This window comes from Uranotaenia lowii, chromosome 2, assembly GCF_029784155.1.
Source record: "Uranotaenia lowii strain MFRU-FL chromosome 2, ASM2978415v1, whole genome shotgun sequence".
Taxonomy (NCBI): Eukaryota; Metazoa; Arthropoda; class Insecta; order Diptera; family Culicidae; genus Uranotaenia; species Uranotaenia lowii.
In genome coordinates this window covers 118,267,570-118,288,350 of record NC_073692.1, presented here as the reverse complement: position 1 = coordinate 118,288,350, position 20,781 = coordinate 118,267,570, and the positions used below count along the sequence as shown (strand labels likewise).

Genomic DNA, 20,781 nt, shown 5'->3' with positions numbered 1-20,781 from the left:
CCATAGAAGAGATTAAAAAAATCCAATGCCTGTTTAGCAAATCTTTGTGCCGAAAATGCGTTTAAAAGTGTATTGTCCCAAGGATAATATGATTGGACAAGCGATACTGGCATATAAACTCAGGCTATTTTATCATAAAACCTGGCAAAACCCTGGAGTTTAATTTCAAATTTGTCGACCAAAAATTCGGGTCTTATCTGGGCAAATTTGGTCGGAGGCCAAGAATTACAAAAATCAAGAAAGAAATCTTGAAAAATTTTCATCAAAACGTATAAGCAGAAATTTAATCGTTTTCAAGGCTTTCAATAAACCTGTCATGATTACATATTTTTATACCACAATTTGTTTTGTTTTTTTTTTTTTTTTGAGTTGGCATAGTGAATAGGATCGGGCAAAATCCAGCCTTTTTAAAATAAAATCCTAAGCAATCAAAAGTCCTGTTCAAAAGGTCAAACACAGCTTAATCAGCATCGTTTTATTTTGCCCAAAATTTAAGTTCATATTGGAACTTTTAAGTTGCATAACAGCTTTGAACGGCGTTCTATTCAGCTCACAAGTAATCGTTTAATCAGCAAAAAACAATCTTTTATCTCCTCTCTTGATTCGGTCACCACCAGCCCATCTGGTGCTGCTGGTTTCTCGGCATCCATCTTTATTTTTCTCATCACCTCAATTTATTAATTGCTTTGTTTTTGAATTTTTCGATTTATGCCGGTACGCACGTCAGTTCTGCTACAAATTTGTTTTATATGCTTACTCAAGCAATCAAACAACCTAATGAAAAAAATAAATCCTATTACCAGATTTGAACCGCAACATTTCGAGATTCTAGCCAAAAACGCTGCCACGAGGCCACGCCTAGATGCTGCCGTACCAGCACTAAAACTCGAAGTAGTAAAACGCTTTTCTCAGAATTACTGCAAGGGTAGCCAGCCAATGCCCAGCAGCCAAGACACATGCATTTTAATTGTTATTCTAAAACTTTACGAAACGGCATATGAATCAAACATCTGTGTAAATAATATCGGTTTTCAAAAAAATTGGAATTCCAAGTTTATAACTTTTAATCATAGAATTATTCAAATTCATGAGTTTATCTAGATATAAAATTTAAGATTTGCTTCAACTGACTTTAAATGTGTGATGAATTAGTGGTAAGTAAATACAGTTGGACGAAAATTTTATAGTGAAAAAATGTACCCTTTTCATAAAAAATCTTTTGAAAGTTAGCTTTAAGTTCTTCCAAGTTGAAATTTCAATATAATTTAAACATTTTAACAATTTCCAAGCTACAAAAAATGATTTATTGATAATATACCCTTTTGTTATGTTTGTTCACATTTCATATTCATGAAATGGCGAATGTTTCTCAAAAAAGGCTTGAGACCCAATTTGTAACTTTTATACTGAATGGATGCGACTGACATGTCATGGAACCTCAAGTCCATAGAAGACTGTTTTAGGGCTCATTTGTAAGTTACAAATTGTAACTATAATACTGAGTGATACGATTGACGTGTCACAAAAAGGCTATTTGAGGAAAATGTTGTAATTATCATGCTTGCATTCTACAAAATTCGGTACCAATTCCCTTTGGAAACTTTGTTCAGCAAAATTCGAGCTTTGGGGGTACGCGGTTTCGTAGATATGGGACTTTTGGTTGCTTGGAATTCTGGAAACCGGGCTGGACCGAACTTTTCCCAAATTGTGAATCAAATACCTGGACAAACCCGGATAAAACCGAGCAATATTACAACCTTATAGCTAAAGACTGTTCTGAAAATTACACGCAAAATAATCTGCACTTAGCTGCTACGTGAAAAACTAAACAATTTCAATGCAATTGGTTTTTACGTTACTTTTACGAATAAAATGCTTCTCTAAAAGGATTTTTTTCTCTATGAACAACATGTAAAACTTACGTGAATTTTTAGTTTGTTGAACATGTAAAGAGAATAAACGCTACGTGAAATTTGTTCAGTGTCGAAATAATATTTGAGTCTTTTCTACTATTTTTTTAAGTTTTTATTTTTTGTAACAAAAATTGAATTATGTTTGTCTGTCTGTCTGTGCCCTATAGACTCGGAAACTACTAAACCGATCATCGTGAATCTTGGCATCTGAGGGTTTTTGGGGTCGGAGATGGTTTCTATAATAGTCACAAAACCGCTCCGACGTAAAAGAGGAGGGGCTCCCATACAAAATTAATAACAATATGGCACAATTTAAAACATTTTCGGATACTACTGAGCCGATCCACGTGAAATTGGGTGTGGAGCCATTTTCAAGACCGGGAATGGTTTCAATTATACTTTCAAACCTCTCCGAATCCAAAAAAGGGGCTTCCATACAAAATTAAAAAAAAAATTGACACAATTTAAACAATTTTCCGAAACTACTGAACCGATCAACGTGAAATTTGAAGTGTAGCCGTTTTCAAGATCAAGAATTGTTTCTATAATACGTTCAAACTTCTACGAACCTAAACAGAGGGGGTTCCAATACAAAACAAACCTAATTTTGACACAATTCGAACAATTTTCGGAAACTACTAAACCGATCAACGTAAAATTTGGCACCAGTTTCAACGGAAGGGCACTTGCATCCACTGCGATTGCTAAAAGATGAAAAATCTAAAATAAAAAAAAATATAAAAAGAAATCGTTATCACTCACTTGTCATCTTCTGGGGAAGACGGAGGACGATTGAAAAGTCTTCTTCTAATTTTTGACAATAAAACAGATCCGTTTGTTTACAGATAAAGATTTTTCACAACAGCTTACAAAATCAAGTGGATGATAATTGCTTTTTTCATAAGAATTTACAACCACATACTACAGAAAAATGCATAAAATTATAAAATAAATTCCTGGTTTACATGAAAAATCCCGTAGAATTAATTTAAAAATTATTTAGCGTGTAAAAATACATTTTTTTTTCCTAAAATTAAATGATTTAAAAAACACACTGCAAAAAAGTGTTTTCTTTCAATTTATAATTCACTAGCTGATTTTACCCGGCCTTGCTCGGGTTCACATAAAATATAAATCAAAATTAGTCTTCAGACTTTTAGAAATTTTCTATGCTTTGTTTTCATTACTATACCAAGTTTGGCCCATGTTTGGCCATGTAAGTTTTGTAAGTTTTATAAGTCTTTTGAATAACCTCAATTCGATTGTATTTGCACTTATACCCATTTGGCTCTTAAGGCCTCATTTTTAATCTTCAAATTATAACAATGTTTTTTTAACTTTCTCATGTGTTATCCAATAAAAATCCATTATTTTAAAAGCAAACATATGCAAACGACCGCTTTTGAATATAATCCCACTTCTGAAGATGAATGACCTCCCCGTAGGATGGTTTATGCAAGTATTATTTACATAGAAATTTCTAAAATAGACCTCCGCTGAAACCTTAGCGGAAACCTTTTCAATTTTTTGCTGTTTTATTTCACATTTTTGTATGATTCGTTTTTCTTAGATGTTGGAAGTTCCACAAATAGCTTTTTGAAGTTTTCAGAATATTTCATCATTTGTGATCGATGTAAAAAATTTTGAATTGAACGGTTTTAAATAGTTTTCTCATAATTGGATTGAACACATTGATGACCAATAATAACTCAAAATAAATTAACCAATAGCATTGAATTTATTAAACTAAAACCCTCAGAATTTATTAGTAAAAAGTTTGAAGCGTTGGATTTAGTTTTAAGTTTTTTTTTTCAAAAATGCACGTTAATTTTCTAATCCTCCGTTTGAATTCCTCGACGGCTATCAAAGCACTGAAATAGTAGCCTTTAACTTATAACTCAGAATTTAATTTTTTATTTATTCTCTATGAGGAATTCCGAAAATACGAAAATGGTTGGTTCTTAAATATTGGAATTTATGAAAATCGGTTCATTAGTTTTTAGCGCTCAGTCCAGATAGTAGTTCAGCTAAAGAAGTCAACTTATTTTGAAGATGAATCATTGCATCCATACTTAACATAATGCATACTCTTGTAGATTTTAAACGTCCCCCAGGGGCGGAAGGGACCACTTTGAAAACCACTGTTCTAATTAATGTATTCCTAACAGGCGAGTAGAAAATTTTTCTTTCTGAATGTAGGCTAATTAAATCATCTAAGAACCTCGTGCTTCTGCCCCGAGCTACGAACAGTAGAAAGAAGAATCCCGCCAAAAAAATCGCTATCAAGTTTTTAATTATTAGCAGGTTTTGGTTTGCTGTCCACTACATGTGAACTCTGGATGGTCGTTTCTAATGTCCGGCCCATGGTGATGGTGAAAAAAAAACTCCGCCAAAGGACACGAAAATCGGCTGACAAAATGGGTGCCATGACTTTTGGTTCGTGTGAATAAAACCGAAAGTTGTATGGGAGGGTCCCTTTCCTTAGGTGGGAGGGGCTCAAAACTATTACTGAAACCTTACCATGGTCCAAACACATCATTGTACCAGATTTCAGGCTGATCGGTTAAGCGGTGTGGATTTGTATAAGTTGCATACAAACAAACAAACCAACAAACATATATCGTCCAACTCATCTTTATATATTAGACTAGCTGATCCCATACGAACTCCGTTTCGCTTTCAACTTGGAATATGTCATGAACAAGTTGCTTAAATTTGATTGCCAGGCATTTTCCAGATGCACTTTTGAATTCATTGTTAAGTAATCATTGCAAAAATTTTGGACGATCACTTTGTCTGTCGTCTGCTACTAAATTTGAAATCAGGAATCAATCGACCGTGCCAAAAAAACCACGTGTATAAATTTAGGCTCAATCGTTGAATAACAACGCAATTATTGCTCAAAAGTTAAACCGCTTTCGGTGGCCTCTTATACAATTTTTGACATCTGAAATCGATTGCCCTTCCCTCAAAACTCCCGTGTGCCAATTTTCAAAGCAATCCATTGTATAAAAACGTCAATATTGCTAAAAACAGTGAACAATTAATCTAAATGGACGACCACTTTCGTCGACCGCTGGCAAAATATTTGACATCTGGAATCGATTGCCCGTCCCTGAAAACTACCGTGTGCAAATTTTCATCCCAATCCGATGTATAATATCGACGATATAACAAAAATATTGAAAGGTTAATATGGACGACCTTTTTTGCCTGCCCCTTACACTGACTTTAGTACCTGAAATCCATTGCAAGTCTCTCAAAACTCTCGTGTACCAGTTTTCGTCTGAATCTGATGTATAATAACGACAATATCGTATCAACAGTGAATCAAGGTTGCCGAAATCACAGAAAAATCTGTATTTTCACAGAATTTTGAGCTAATTTTCATCACAGAATCTGTGTCACAGAACACAGAAATTTGAAATTTTCACAGATTTCACAGAAATTTTGAATTTTCAATGGATTTCCGAAATTATAATTTTTTTGGACAATATCAAATTTAGATTTATTACTTGAAATTAGAAAAGTATGATAAGATATGTAATGGTAATTGATGTTGCCCAACTAAAATGTGAAAAAGACCAAATTTATTATGAATTTTCTATGAAATTCAATGAAATAGCATCAAAGAATTCCATCACAGAATTTTTTGGTAAAATCACAGAAAGTCAGATTTTTTTTTCTCAAAAACACAGAATTTTTTTCGGCAACCTTGCAGTGAATAGTTAATATGGACGACCCCTTTCGCCGACCCCTGATTTTAGTTTGGATAAGTGAAATCAGTTGTTTGTCCCTAATAACACCTATGTGCAAATTTTTATCCCAATCCGATGTATAAAACCCGATTTAATACACTTGACAGTGGATTGTAGCCTTTCTTACAGATTGTTAATTATGTTTGGATGCATATGCAAGAAACAATATACAAAATTCCTAATAAAAACCGGAAATCATATTAAAAAATACTATTTAAAAAAAAGGATGCCCACCCATGTGTTTCAAATGATTCAACGTTTATTCTGAGAAACCTCTGGAGTGCAGGATACTGGGATTTGCAAAAAATAGTTGGGTTGAAGCATATTTGCATCTCACTTACTTTCAATCATGATACATATATCTATAAGTCATATTTGTGTCAGTTTTGTTGGCATATTTTCAAGTTGGTCAATTTTGTAAATTAGGTTTGAATAGTTTTTGTCATTTTTGTCATTGTTATCCAATTTGTCAGATTTGTGAATATTGTCAATTAATGTAATTTTTGTTAATTTTGTTTGTATGTATGTATGTATGTTTGTATGTACATTAAATATCATCTCAACCGAAGATTATCCTCTGTTAATTTGATTCAACTATTTTATAATAGATTTATTAGATTTTCTCATAGTTTAAATACAAATTCGTTTAAATTTGAGAGGTTTTCATAAAAATCAGGACAATTCGGGACATTTTATGCACCAATTTAAAAAAAAACCAGGACAACTCGAGAGTTAAAAAAAATAGGACGGTCTCTCGAAAATCAGGACAAATCCTCATTGATCAGGACACTTGGCACCTCTGAGCACAAGAGAAACAACAACAACAACTGAACAATTGTAATGCACGTCAGGGGTGCCAGGTGTCCTGATTTTTCAGGATTTGTTATGACTTTCGAGAGGTTGTCCTAATTTTCAAAAACTTTCGAATTGTCTTGATTTTAGAAAATTTGTCTTAAAAATGTCCTGAGTTATCCTGATTTGTCAGTTTTATCAATTTTTTCAATTTTGTCAATCTTATCAATTTTGCCAATTTTGTCAATTTTTAATTTTGTCATTTTGGACAGTTTTTTTCTGTTTCATTAATTTTCACAATATGTTTTGTCAGTTTTGTCAATTTTCTTAATAACAACTTAAACTCGACAATATTTAAATTATGTATTTTTGATATTTGTTTTCAACAACTTGTCAGGATACATGCTAATACCACAGAGAATGCAAATACTAGATGAATTGATCCCAGTATGACATTATTTTTTTCCAATAAGATTCTATTTTCCCTACCCAACATGAGATCAGCAGCGGTGTCGATTATTTCAAAAGGACGTACGGCCAAATGTAAACAAATGGAGTTGTCAGCTGGGTGGAAAAGTACCGTTCGAAGACCTACATTACAGCACAATTTCTTTTTTTGTTACTCCAAAATTAACAAAAAAAACACCGAAGTGGGAGATAAATAAAATTTGAAATATTTTATGTAAATTTCGAAAAAAAAAATCAAAAATCCGAAAAATTACAAGATTAAAAATCAAATTTTGGAAGATGGGAGTTATTTCACCTTTTGTATTCTTGATTTTATTGATTTATTTGATGAAAAATTAATACTTGATTTATAGATTTTGTGCAATGATGTAACACTGATCATACTGACTGGACACTCGATTTCGTTTTCTGGATAATTTTTCCAGGAAAAAAAACATTTTTCCAACAGTACGCAATGTCGATTACAGAGTGCGCATCGATCGATTTGAAGAAATGCTATCCCAGTTAGGAAATGCCACCCAACTTTAAAAATAAAACACGCAATTTCTACGATAAAATCGGGCTAAACAGGACCATTTTTCCTACAGGGCATTTTTTGTCAAATTTTTCAGGTTCGCCACCTGCCGTCGGTATTGCGAACCTGCAAAAGCTGACAACAAAAAATTAGACAGAAAATGGTTGAATTTTTGTTCTAAGAGTCAAGTCAGTGTGGTCAGTGGATGTAATATGCAATTTTGTTGCACACAACATTTCGTGCAATTTATTCCAATTAATTTGTTTTTCCCATAATTTTTTATTATCAGCCCCCATCCCCCTCCCCCCCTCACGTTGTTTCAATAGGATTTGATTAAATGTTCCGAATTTTCAAACGCGTTTTTTTTCGTTCCGAGCTGACTGCTAGTTTCACCCTTATGAAATGCTACGCTAGGTTTGTTCACATTTTGCGCGCTCGCCCATTTCCAAATTTACTACAAAATCTTCTGACAGATTCTCGCTTGCGTCTTAACTCGTCTAAAATTTTAGCACAAAACGATCGCGGTTTGGGCACAGGCTTAACGTTTGAGTCAATGCTACTAAATGGAGAAATTGTGTGCGTATGATTCGGACGATTCACACCAACTCAATTCTCTCATGCTCTCACGAACGACATAAGCTCAACGGTATGAGAGAAATTGAGATGGTGTGCTCCGCTCGCGTCCCTTATGTGGTTTCTCCTTCTAAAGGAAACCTTTGCTTGCGAATATAGCGTTGGGCTATCGAAGCGAAGCCCGCCATCGCTGCAGAAAAATGCGATGTCAGATGTTACACCCATCGATTGGAGTGTAATTGAAGAAAACTTGAAGGCAAAATAATTGGAACTTCGGTTCCATTTAATGGAAATCAGTTCGGTTAATACTGAAACTGGTCCCATTATTAAATTTTGTTTTCAATTTAATTTGAAGTCATATTTTCGTTTTTGAGAATTTTGTCATTTTTGCAACTCTTCAGTAGACAAAATTGACGTAATTGAAAAAATTGACAATATTGTGACAAATTGACAAAATTAACAGAAATGATAAAAATAAGAAAATTGAAAAAATTGAAAGAAATTTACGAAATTGACCAAATCGACAAAATTGACTTAGTAGACAAAATTTTAAAAATATTGACTAAACATATTGTCGATATTGATGAAACAGAAAAAACTGTGCAAAATTAACAAAATTGAAAAACTTGACAAGATTGAAAAGCTTGACAAATTTGACATTAAGACAAATTGCAATCGTGTTAAGTTTATCAATTTTGTTAATTTTGCACTGTTTTTATCTGTTTCATCAATTCATATTGTTTTGTCAATTTTTTTCAATTTTGTCATTTTTTTTTTCAATTTTGTCCACTAAGTCAATTTTGTCGATTTGGTCAATTTTGTATAATTTTCTCTTTTTTTTCAAATTTTGTCAATTTTTTTATTTTTTACATTTTTGTTAATCTTATTAATTTGTCAAATTTGTCACATTTTTTTCCAATTATGTCAATTTTGCCAATTTTGTCAATTAGTACATTTTTTTTTGTTTCAACAATTTTGACAATATGTTTTGTCAATTTTGACAATATGTTTTGTAAATTTTGCCATTATTTTTCAATTTTGTCCACTAAGTCATACTTTTCAATTTTGTCGATTTTGTCAATTTTGTAAATTTTTTTCAATTTCGTCAATTTTGTAATTTTTGTCATTTTTGTACATTTTGTGAATTTTGTCCATTTTGTTAATTTGTCAAATTTGTCACAATTTTGTCAATTATTTCAATTTTGTCAATTTCGCCAATTTTGTAAATTGGCACAGTTTTTTCTGTTTAAATAATTTTGACAATATCTTTTGTCAGTTTTGACAATATGTTTTGTAATTTTTTTTTTCGATTTTGTCCACTAAGTCAATCTTTTCAATTTTGTCGATTTGGTCAATTTTGTAAATTTTTTTTCAATTTTTACAGTTTTGTCAATTTTTTAATTTTTTTTAATTTTGTCAATTTTGTCAATTTTGTTAATATGTCAAATTTGTCACAATTTTGTCAATTATTTCAATTCTGTCAATTTTGTCAATCAGCACAGATTTTTTCTGTTTCAACAATTTTGAAAATATGTTTTGTCAATGTTGACAATATGTTTTGTCAATTTTGACACTATGTTTTGTCAATTTTTTCAATTTTGTAAATTTTTTTCAATTTTGTCCACTAAGTAAATCTTGTCAATTTTGTCGATTTGGTCAATTTTGTAATTTTTTTTTCAATTTTGTCAATTGTTTCAATTTTGTCAAATTTGTAATTTTTGTTAATTTTGTCAAAATTGTCTTTTTTTTAATTTTTTTCAATTTTGTTAATTTTGTCAATTTTTTTCAATTATGTCAATTTTATCAACTTTGTCAATTTTGCCAATTGGCACAGTGTTTTCTGTTTCATCAATTTTGACAATATATTTTGTCAATTTTGACAATATGTTCTGTCAATTCTGTCATTTTTTTTCAATTTTGTCCCCTTAGTCAATTTTGTTCACTGTAAAATTCCCAATTTTGTAAAATTTTCGATTGGGTCAATTTTGTAATTTTTTTCAATTTTGCCAATTGTGTCAATTTTGTCGTTTTTGACAATTTTACTAATTTGTCAATTTTGTTAATTATGTCAATTTTTGAATTTTGTTGATTTGGACAGTTTTTCCTGTTTCATCATACTGAAAATATTTTTTGAAAATTTTGTCAATTTTCTTAATAACAACTTATACTCGACAATATTTAAAATATGTATTTTTGATGTTTGTCTCGTCAGGATACATGCTACTACTAGATGAATTTATCCCAGTATGACATAATTTTTTCCAATAAGATTCTATTTTCCCTACCCAACATGAGATCAGCAGCGGTATCAGTTGTCAGTTGTCAGCTGAGTGAAAAATTACCATTAGAAGAACTACATTACATCTCAATTTCTTCTTTTGTCACCCCGAAATTTACAAAAAAAAACCCGATGGGGGAGATAAATAAAGTATGAAATGTTTTATGTAAATTTAAAAAAAAATCAAAAATCCGAAAAATTACAAGATTAAAACCAAATTTTGGAAGATGGGAGTTATTTCACCTTTTGTATTCTTGATTTTATTGATTTATTTGATGAAAAGTTACTTGGTTTATAGATTTTGTGCAATGATGTAATATGCAGTTTTGTTGCACATAAACTTCCGTGCAATTTATTCATTTTTTTTTGTTTTTCGCATTATTTTGTTTATTATTTATTTATTAATTATATTTTATCGCGATGTTCCAACAGGATTTGATTAGATGTTCTGATATTTCAAACGCGAAACTAGCAGTCAGCTCGGGATGAGAACCGAGCTGACTGCTAGTTTCGCCCTTATGAAATGCAACGCTAGGTTTGTTCACATTTTGCGCGTTCGTCCTTATACAAATTTACTACAGAATTATCTGACAGATTCCCGCTTGCGTCTTAACTCGTCTAAAATTTTAGCACAAAACGATCGCGGTTTTTGCACAGGCTAAAAGTTTGAGTCAATGCTACTAAATGGAGAAATTGTGTGCGTATGATTCGGACGATTCACACCAACTCAATTCTCTCATGCTCTCACGAACGACATAAGCTCGAACGGTATGAGAGAAATTGAGATGGTGTACTCCGCTCGCGTCCCTTATGTAGTTTCTCCTTCTAAAGGAAACCTTTGCTTGCGAATATAGCGTTGGGCTATCGAAGCGAAGCCCGCCATCGCTGCAGAAAAATGCGATGTCAGGTGTTACACCCATCGGTTGAATATATTAAGTTTGGGGTGGTACCCCTTTATGAAAATCCATATTTTAACAATGTGGTTTTGGAGTTTCGACTTTAAAAGTTTTTGAAACCGGTTCGGTTCTACTGAACTGGTACCAAATATAAATTTTTATAATCTTTCATGTAAGAAATTTTCTCAACCGTACTTCTACTTCCTCTTACTCGTTTTGTCGGCATGATGACATCATGAGTGTGAGTGAGGCTGTAATTTTAACCACCGCACACAATGAGCGCGCCAATGCTGGTTGTGGCTAGCAAGCCCAATTGACACGTTTTTTGGAGTGATGATTTGATGATAATTACTATGAAAATTTATTTTTCAAACTATTTTGTTTTTTTTTCTTTCTTTTATACATTGAAGAGGGAAAAAAATCAAATTTTTTAAGACAAAAATCATTTTTATTGTACTTCCCAGTTTCGCAAAAACGTAGTGACAAAGTTTATAAAAAAATCACACCAATACATACAAATACACTGACATCGTCTGAACTCGTCGAGCTGATTCGATAGGTACCTATAAAGGTATATCTAAGACCCATAATTAATGATCTCCCAAATCGACCGATAACTATACCTTTCTGAAAGAAAGGCAAAAACGTCAATATCACTAAGATACTGAAAATTTAATTTGGGCGACCCCTTTTGCCTGCCCCTTACACTGAATTTGATACCTCAAATCGATTGCACGTCACTCAAAACTATCGTGTACCAATTTTCATCTAAATACAATGTATAATAACGTCAATATCGCAAAAACAGCGAACAGTTTATATGGACGACCCCTTTGGCTGACCCCTTATACAAAATTTGACACCTGAAATCGATTGCTCGTCTTTCAAAACACCCATGTGCAAATTTTCAACACGATTCGACGAAAAGTAACGTCAATATCGCGAAAACAATATTTGTCTTCTATGGACGACCCCCTTCAGAAGGGGTCATCCGAAAATCTGAAAACATTTTTCATCATTCCTGGTCCTAATGAGCATCCATGCCAAATTTCAGCTCTCTAGCTCTTAAGACGGCTGAGTCTATAGAGGACAAACAAACAAACAAACAAACAAACAAACAAACATACAGAAATTGCTTTATATATATATATATATAGATTAAGCATAAATATTAGTACCGTCGGTGAGTTCTCTTACTTTTTTCTTTACATTACTCATCAGCTTCTTCACAGTGCTTTATCCGACCATTTTAATCACACTGAAAATAATTTTCACCAAAAATATAAGTGAACTTTGGCCATAAGTGAATTTTAAGTGACCGTCAATTGAAAATTTTCTTGAGTGAGCGGTCAAGTGAATAGAAAGTGATCGAGCATGTGGATTGTAAGAGTACACAGCAAAAAAAATTGTAACATTGGACGATGTAATTTATGATGATGTTAGCAAACCTATGTATTTTTGTTGATTTCGGTTGAAATATTACATCTAAATGATGTACAGAATCCGAACGCGTCATGTTGTGTAATATTCCAACTTGCTATGTAGTATTACATCAAGTAGTCAGTGTTTATTCCAATTGACATTTTCAATAGTTCAACATTTCGGAAAGTTCGGAACGGATTGTGGAGCTCAGGAGGATTTGTTCTGTTGGTAAGTCATGTCAATTTTGATAATACATCTAAGCAAAACTATTGGTAATAATTTATTAACATGATTTTCCTCTTTTAGGAGTTTTGGCCATCGTTAATCAGTGATACAAAAGAGTTCCGGTGAAAAGGAAATAAAAGCAGTTGTATTTGAGGTGAGTATTCTGCGTACAATTTTTTATACTCGCTGTAAACTTTTTCATTCAATGTTTACAGAAATGGATTGTTACCGTTTGCAAACGCGAAAGTGTATTACAAATTGCCTTCAAAGGGACAGATAAAACGGATACGGAACCTTGCCAATCAGTGTTTTTTTCGCGTGTAAATGTCTGGCTGAAGGTCGAATGCCCCCTTTCCAGTTTCCTTTTAAAGTAAGGATATGATTTCAACAGGATTACCAAAGGTCCACCGACGCACAAGTGATTGAATCCATTTTAATGCTTCTATCCTTCATTTGTTAGTTCGTCATATTATTCATGGAATAAAATTATCTCTTTAGTTTTTAATGGTTTGATTTACTCTGATACAATTTTCTGAACCCATCCTACATGCATAAGTAGAGGTCTAAATTATGAATCTTAAATTTGAATTGTCGAATAATTTCAACATATCAGAAATTATTCAATTTTTAAAAATGATGATGGTTAGTGATTTTATCTATTTCTACATCCAAAACGTGTAGTTACTTGGTACATCAAAACAATGTAATATTAGATACCTTTAGCGACTCAAGTTATGTGCACGTTTTTGATGTAATATCGCAACACTTTTTTTGCTGTGTATGTTTGAGTCATTCAATTTTTTTCATCGAGCAAACAACAGTGTATTTTCAAGGGTTGTATTTATTTCAATTTATTTTAAACAGCCAGTCATTCAGAAATCAGACTTATATTTTAATTTATTAATTTTGTCCAACAGTCCCAACGGAAAAAATGTTCCCATTCCGAGAAGCAATAATCGTCATGAAAAGTCTCTCGGAACCAAATTTGAATCAGAATCTTAAAAATACAAAAAAAATAATAATAAATAAAAAGATACAATCATGAATTGATTTTTCAAACTAACTTACAACAAACATTGCAGTGCTTGCCACGTTGATTGATGATTTCTCATGACAATTGCAATGGGTCGATTCACGATGACGTATTCTCCCTTTTGTGGTGACAGTTCGCACGTCCTGTTTACAAAATTTAACGAAAGAGAAATGGGGTGCGGCGAAATTTTTCGTGTAGCTGCACGGTCAAGAAATATAAATCAAAACTCAGTTTAAGGATAGCAAAAAACCAAGTTCCATTTTGTGAATTCAATTTAGCGCATTTTTTGGTTTCTCATGTTTATCTCTTTGGAAATGAACAGAAAGTTGAAAATTCGTAAAAAAAATTCGAAAAGGAGGTTTGTTTATTAAAATGTTTCAACATGTTTTCAAACCCCTTCTTCAACGAATTTGTTCTGGACCAACCCACTTTGCATTGAATATTCTGGGAAAGCGCGTCTACTTGAAATAAAAAAATCCATCAAATGTCCAAATGTGGAAACTTCTAAAGAATTCGAATGTGCCGAATCGATTGTCCGGAAATTTCTTGTGTTATTTTGACCGGAAGCTGTAAAAAAAATTCACATACTTATACGACAACACTATTCAGGGACAGAAGAATCTAATAAAGGAAAATTCTCCGGAAAACATTCCGAAAGAAAGGCTTAACTATTATAAATTTTAACGATATGATATTTTCGAGGAATAAAAATAACGTCAGTTTAAACACTAATCACACTGACACGAGACATATAGAACAAAATTCCTCCCAGTTTTTGGCTAGAAGCTTCTTATCGTCGACATTGCGCGGCAGCAATTCGAGCATGAAAATTTTACTGGTATCGACATTTTCGATCATTTTCGAGCAGCGCCAAAAACCAAAATCGAGAGTCCAGTCAGTGGTCAGTGGTTTAACTTTTAATTTTAAGTTCATCAATTCCAGCTGAATTTCAGCTGGATTAACAAACAAAATGATTGATTTTTAATTATTTGAAACTGAAAACATCTAATTTTTTTTTTAATTTTTTTATCCCAAAATTGAGCTGAGTACTTTTGCTAAAAACGTGTGAATGAGAATTAAATGAGGACCGAAATGTTTGCTTCCTCAGCGTGTAGAATTGGAAAATAAGGAATCAAAACAGAAAATCGCGAAATGTCAAAACCAGTGTGGCCAGGCAGTGCGTGAATCGACCTATTGCCAGCAAACCCATCACTGTGCGTGTGTATGTAGCAAAATAAATAAAAACATTTTCTTAATTCAATCCACCGGTCAAGCAATCCGGCTTTAGCCGCTGTGAATATGTAGCGTGTTTATGTAAGGCAGGCAGTAAACAAAACACAATACTCATTCAATGGGTTTTCGGTTTCCTTCACAAGACAATGGACTACCTTGAAAGGAGGCCAAAAGCTAGGAAGCCACCGTTGTGCGTTTTTTTGTGATTGATCGGTAGCCGAAAGCCAATGACAAATATCCCTCAGCCTCCATCTGTTGATGTAGTACACTGGTTAGGATGTCGGGTTGGAAAAGCAATATAAAAATGGTGTTGTGAGTTCGATTTTCACCTCCCTACGACACTGTGATTTTTTTTTCCTTGTTTCTGGGATGAATTATCCAATTGAAAGAAAATCTCATTAATTGTTTTTCTTGTTTCGCTTGAATGTGGTGGTCATGCGTCATTTTAGTTGGGAGCTCGAGTTCCTCTACCAGTAGTGCTTTTCCAAACATATCATCTTTGGCACAGTGCACTTTTCAGCGCATTTTCGGCACAGAGATTTGCTAAATAGGCATTGGATTTTTGCAACTTCTTCAATGAATTTTTGCAACCTTTTCAATGAGTGTACTTAGATCCTCCGTTGAGTGAAATTGAAACCAAAATAAAATCAATGATTCCCAATGCAGTCGATTGATCATAGATTTTCAAATTCTAGTCACTTAAAATTCTAGTGGTGAATGAGTAGATGGGTGGACCCGTTCACTTAAAACTTGAGTTAGCCACTGCAATTCACTTGTCCCTTACTAATAAGTGAATTCACAAGTGATTGCGAAGGATTGCGATTCTGTCATTTTTGTCATTTTTGTCATTTTTGTCATTTTTGTCATTTTTGTCTTTTTTGTCATTTTTGTCATTTTTGTCATTTTTGTCATTTTTGTCATTTTTGTCATTTTTGTCATTTTTGTCATTTTTGTCATTTTTTCATTTTTTTTTCATTTTTTTCATTTTTGTTATTATTGACAATTTGATAATTTTGGCAATTTTGACAATTTTGACAATTTTGGAAGGATTGTGATTCGTCTTTTTCCCGCAAAATGCTTAATTTTGCAAATGATTTGAATCCTTGGAATCACCTTTGCATCAAGCAACAAACTATGAAAACCACAACCTGGCACTCAAAAGTTATACTTGAATTGAGTTTTCTCCAACATTTTCGCTAATTGTCCAATCAAAGCTTTCCGGTGAAAAAAAAAACACTCGAATAGTTCTGGGCTCGATATTCGGGGGTTTAAAACACTCAAACAGTTTGGCAGCGGAGAAATGTAACAACTTGGGGAGATGTAGGTAACAACTTTCAAATCATCGGCACCACACCATCACAGAAACGGAAAATTGTACGCGCGCGAAACCCACCGCAAGCACCAAGTGGATGGTGTGCCGCTTCAGGAGTTTTTGTTGCTTCTTGAAAGAATATTTCAACCCATTTCGACGCTCTAGAAATTTTGCGGTTCACTTTCATTAACGCGCGCTTGAAAGTTCTCATCTCTAAACCCCATCCCACTTCTCTTTGCTGCTAGTATAGCACACGTACAGACGTACACACACACAAACAGACTCCATCATGTAGCGGGAAAACTTTCGCACCGTGCAACTATACACATATTCGGGATTTTACCCACACATTAAATCAATGCAAATGATTGTTGGCAGCAGGAGAGTACTTTCGTACAGATTTCCCACACACTTCAACTAGTTCGGGAAGGGCGCGGAAAAGGCGCGTGGGAGGGATTTCGCAGTTCAGTTTCATGAATTTTTCAATTATCACGATAGAAATGAAACTGCTGCTGGAAACCGCCACTCGGAAGGAGTGCGCTTTTCATACATATGTGTTTTTGCCTTCTACATTAGTGTTGGGTTTGGGTGCGTTACTTTGGAAAAGTGTTTGGTTAATCAATCATCCGGAATTTTGTGTAGGAAATAAGGAAGAAAACGTTTTAGCAGTACACTCACGAATTATTTCTTGGGAAATTAAAATCAATGTATTTAGTGTTAGCATGCTTTGAAAAAATAATACATTTGCTTCACGTTCAAAACGGAATTTGCATCAACTGCCCCCAATGCTATATAAAGATTTGATTGATGAAAACATTTGAAATCCACTCTATCAAAAACTACCTTAAATGCAAAATAAACTCCAAACGATCAGTTGATTATGTGGAAGCAAATTTTTTTTTCCATCCCGTTTTTGTACATTTTTGTTACTTACAAAACAAGTGCAAATTGAAATAAATAAATCATTTTGACTCCACTCAAGCAAATTTTTCTTCCATCCCGTTTTTGTACCAAATAGTTACTCACCAAACAAGTGCAAATTGCAATAAACGGAACTGCTGCATGAACCAGACACCCAAAAAAAAAAACTTCACCAAAGCTCATGTGGTCCAAAACCAAATTGGGGTATCAGAAGAGAATCAGAGGGGGCCACCAAAGTTTACTGCAAATATTTCCCTCAACCCTTAAAATGTTCAACCAATCGCTCTTCCAGCTATATGGTGTGGTGCTTCTGCTTGGCCATCGAAAAGCTCGCACCCTTAGCTGGTTAGCTAGTCCAGCTGACCCCAGCCAGCTAAGTAGAAAGGATCGGGTTGAGTTTCCCCTTTTTGCCCGCAGAACAGAGGCCTTGGAAGAAGGTCGAGCAAATTTATATTCATAGGCAAGCATTAAAACACCATTAAGATAATAAATTACATTTGATTAAATCTGCATAAAGCTGTGGCAGCAGCGTGTAAAAATCGCTGTAAAATGCTACTCCAGCCAGCTTCAGCTCCCCAAACCAAACCTAAATCGTCGTTGTCGTTTCCTTCCAAGTTAAACGGGGGCGGACAAGGACCAGGGCGAAAAAAAAAAAACAACAAATCCAGCAAAGATGATGATGATGATGATGATGATGATGATGATGCTGACGATGAGGATTTCGTCAATGGATGAGCCAAAACAGCCAAAAAGGGGTGTTAGATGCCGGAACTCAGGGTGGGTTGTTTGAACGCCTGAAGGGCTCTTCGCTGCGGATTTCGCTTTCAGTACAGTAATAATGATGCTGAGTTGCTTGCTGCTGCTTCTGGGAAACTGTGTAAAAATTGTGATTGCCTCGGAAGCCGGATGAGTAAAAGTGGCGGCGCTCCAAATGGAGCAGAGTGTGACTTTTACAGCATTGGCAGCTCGTGTGTTTCTGTTTGGGGTTTAAGGGAGCAAAGAGAAGGTCCAAGAAGGGTGCAAATTATGAAAATATGAGACCCAAATGAGGCTGCCATTCTGCTTTCAACACGGCATCTAACGGAAGGGAAAGCTTCCGGAGTATGAACTTGTTAGTGGTGATTGTTTATTCATGTGAATTTTATATAATGAGATATAACGAACTGGAATGATCAATTTGTTGTGACATTTGAGCATATTATTTATGCTGAACAAAAAGAAACGAAGGTTTCCTGAATGATGGAATGGAATGTTTCTTGGAATAATAAATTGTATTTTCAATCAACTAATTTTTTTTTTAATTCTATTTTCAGGTAAAAATACTACATTGTAACGATAAACTGTAAGTGATTATTTCCGTTTCGTTAGGTTCAAATCAATCAATTCAATAAAATTGACAAACTTCAATCATTTTAATACAAAGTGCAAAGCAAAAAAAGCCTTGATATTTTTTTTATTCATCAAATAAATACTTTTGTCCTCGAAGAGAAACATAAAGTTCCACCAAACTGATGTTTTAAAAATAAAACTATTAATAAATGGCTAATTCAACCTGAAGTTGTATAGCTTACAAAAATAGAAACAAGCCATTAAAAGTAAAGATTTCATGATTTTATTTGAAGAAAAAAAAATTGTTTAGTTTATCTACAATATAAATATTTTTTAAAATAAGAAAAGATTTTAAAGCGATTCGATAAATGAATTCAAAATTATTTTAAAAACAACATTTTTGAATTAAAATTATGACAAAATGGCAAAAATGACAAAAATTATAAAAATGACAAAAATGACAAAAATGACAAAAATGACAAAAATGACAAAAATGACAAAAATGACAAAAATGACAAAAATGACAAAAATGACAAAAATGACAAAAATGACAAAAATGACAAAAATGACAAAAATGACAAAAATGACAAAAATGACAAAAATGACAAAAATGACAAAAATGACAAAAATGACAAAAATGACAAAAATAACAATAATGACAAAATTGACAAAAATGACAAAAATGACAAAAATGACAAAAATGACAAAAATGACAAAAATGACAAAAATGACAAAAATGACAAAAATGACAAAAATGACAAAAATGACAAAAATGACAAAAATGACAAAAATGACAAAAATGACAAAAATGACAAAAATGACAAAAATCAAAAAAAATGAAAAAAATGACAAAAATGACAAAAATGACAAAAATGACAAAAATGACAAAAATGACAAAAATGACAAAAATGACAAAAATTACAAAAATGACAAAAATGACAAAAATGACAAAAATGACAAAAATGACAAAAATGACAAAAATGACAAAAATGACAAAAATGACAAAAATGACAAAAATGACAAAAATGACAAAAATGACAAAAATGATAAAAATGACAAAAATGACAAAAATGACAAAAATGACAAAAATGACAAAAATGACAAAAATGACAAAAATGACAAAAATGACAAAAATGACAAAAATGACAAAAATGACAAAAATGACAAAAATGACAAAAATGACAAAAATGACAAAAATGACAAAAATGACAAAAATGACAAAAATGACAAAAATGACAAAAATGACAAAAATGACAAAAATGACAAAAATGACAAAAATGACAAAAATGACAAAAATGACAAAAATGACAAAAATGACAAAAATGACAAAAATGACAAAAATGACAAAAATGACAAAAATGACAAAAATGACAAAAATGACAAAAATGACAAAAATGACAAAAATGACAAAAATGACAAAAATGACAAAAATGACAAAAATGACAAAAATGACAAAAATGACAAAAATGACAAAAATGACAAAAATGACAAAAATGACAAAAATGACAAAAATGACAAAAATGACAAAAATGACAAAAATGACAAAAATGACAAAAATGACAAAAATGACAAAAATGACAAAAATGACAAAAATGACAAAAATGACAAAAATGACAAAAATGACAAAAATGACAAAAATGACAAAAATGACAAAAATGACAAAAATGACAAAAATGACAAAAATGACAAAAATGACAAAAATGACAAAAATGACAAAAATGACAAAAATGACAAAAATGACAAAAATGACAAAAATGACAAAAATGACAAAAATGACAAAAATGACAAAAATGACAAAAATGACAAAAATGACAAAAATGACAAAAATGACAAAAATGACAAAAATGACAAAAATGACAAAAATGACAAAAATGACAAAAATGACAAAAATGACAAAAATGACAAAAATGACAAAAATGACAAAAATGACAAAAATGACAAAAATGACAAAAATGACAAAAATGACAAAAATGACAAAAATGACAAAAATGACAAAAATGACAAAAATGACAAAAATGACAAAAATTACAAAAATGACAAAAATGACAAAAATGACAAAAATGACAAAAATGACAAAAATGACAAAAATGAAAAAAATGACAAAAATGACAAAA

At 32.5% G+C, this 20,781-nt stretch overlaps 1 protein-coding gene across 1 annotated transcript in view; it reads left to right on the top strand.

The window, feature by feature from the left end:
* LOC129743637 (protein O-mannosyl-transferase TMTC2-like) overlaps positions 1-20,781 on the top strand; it is an 878,041-nt gene that overhangs the window by 75,427 nt on the left and 781,833 nt on the right. The window lies entirely within an intron of this gene.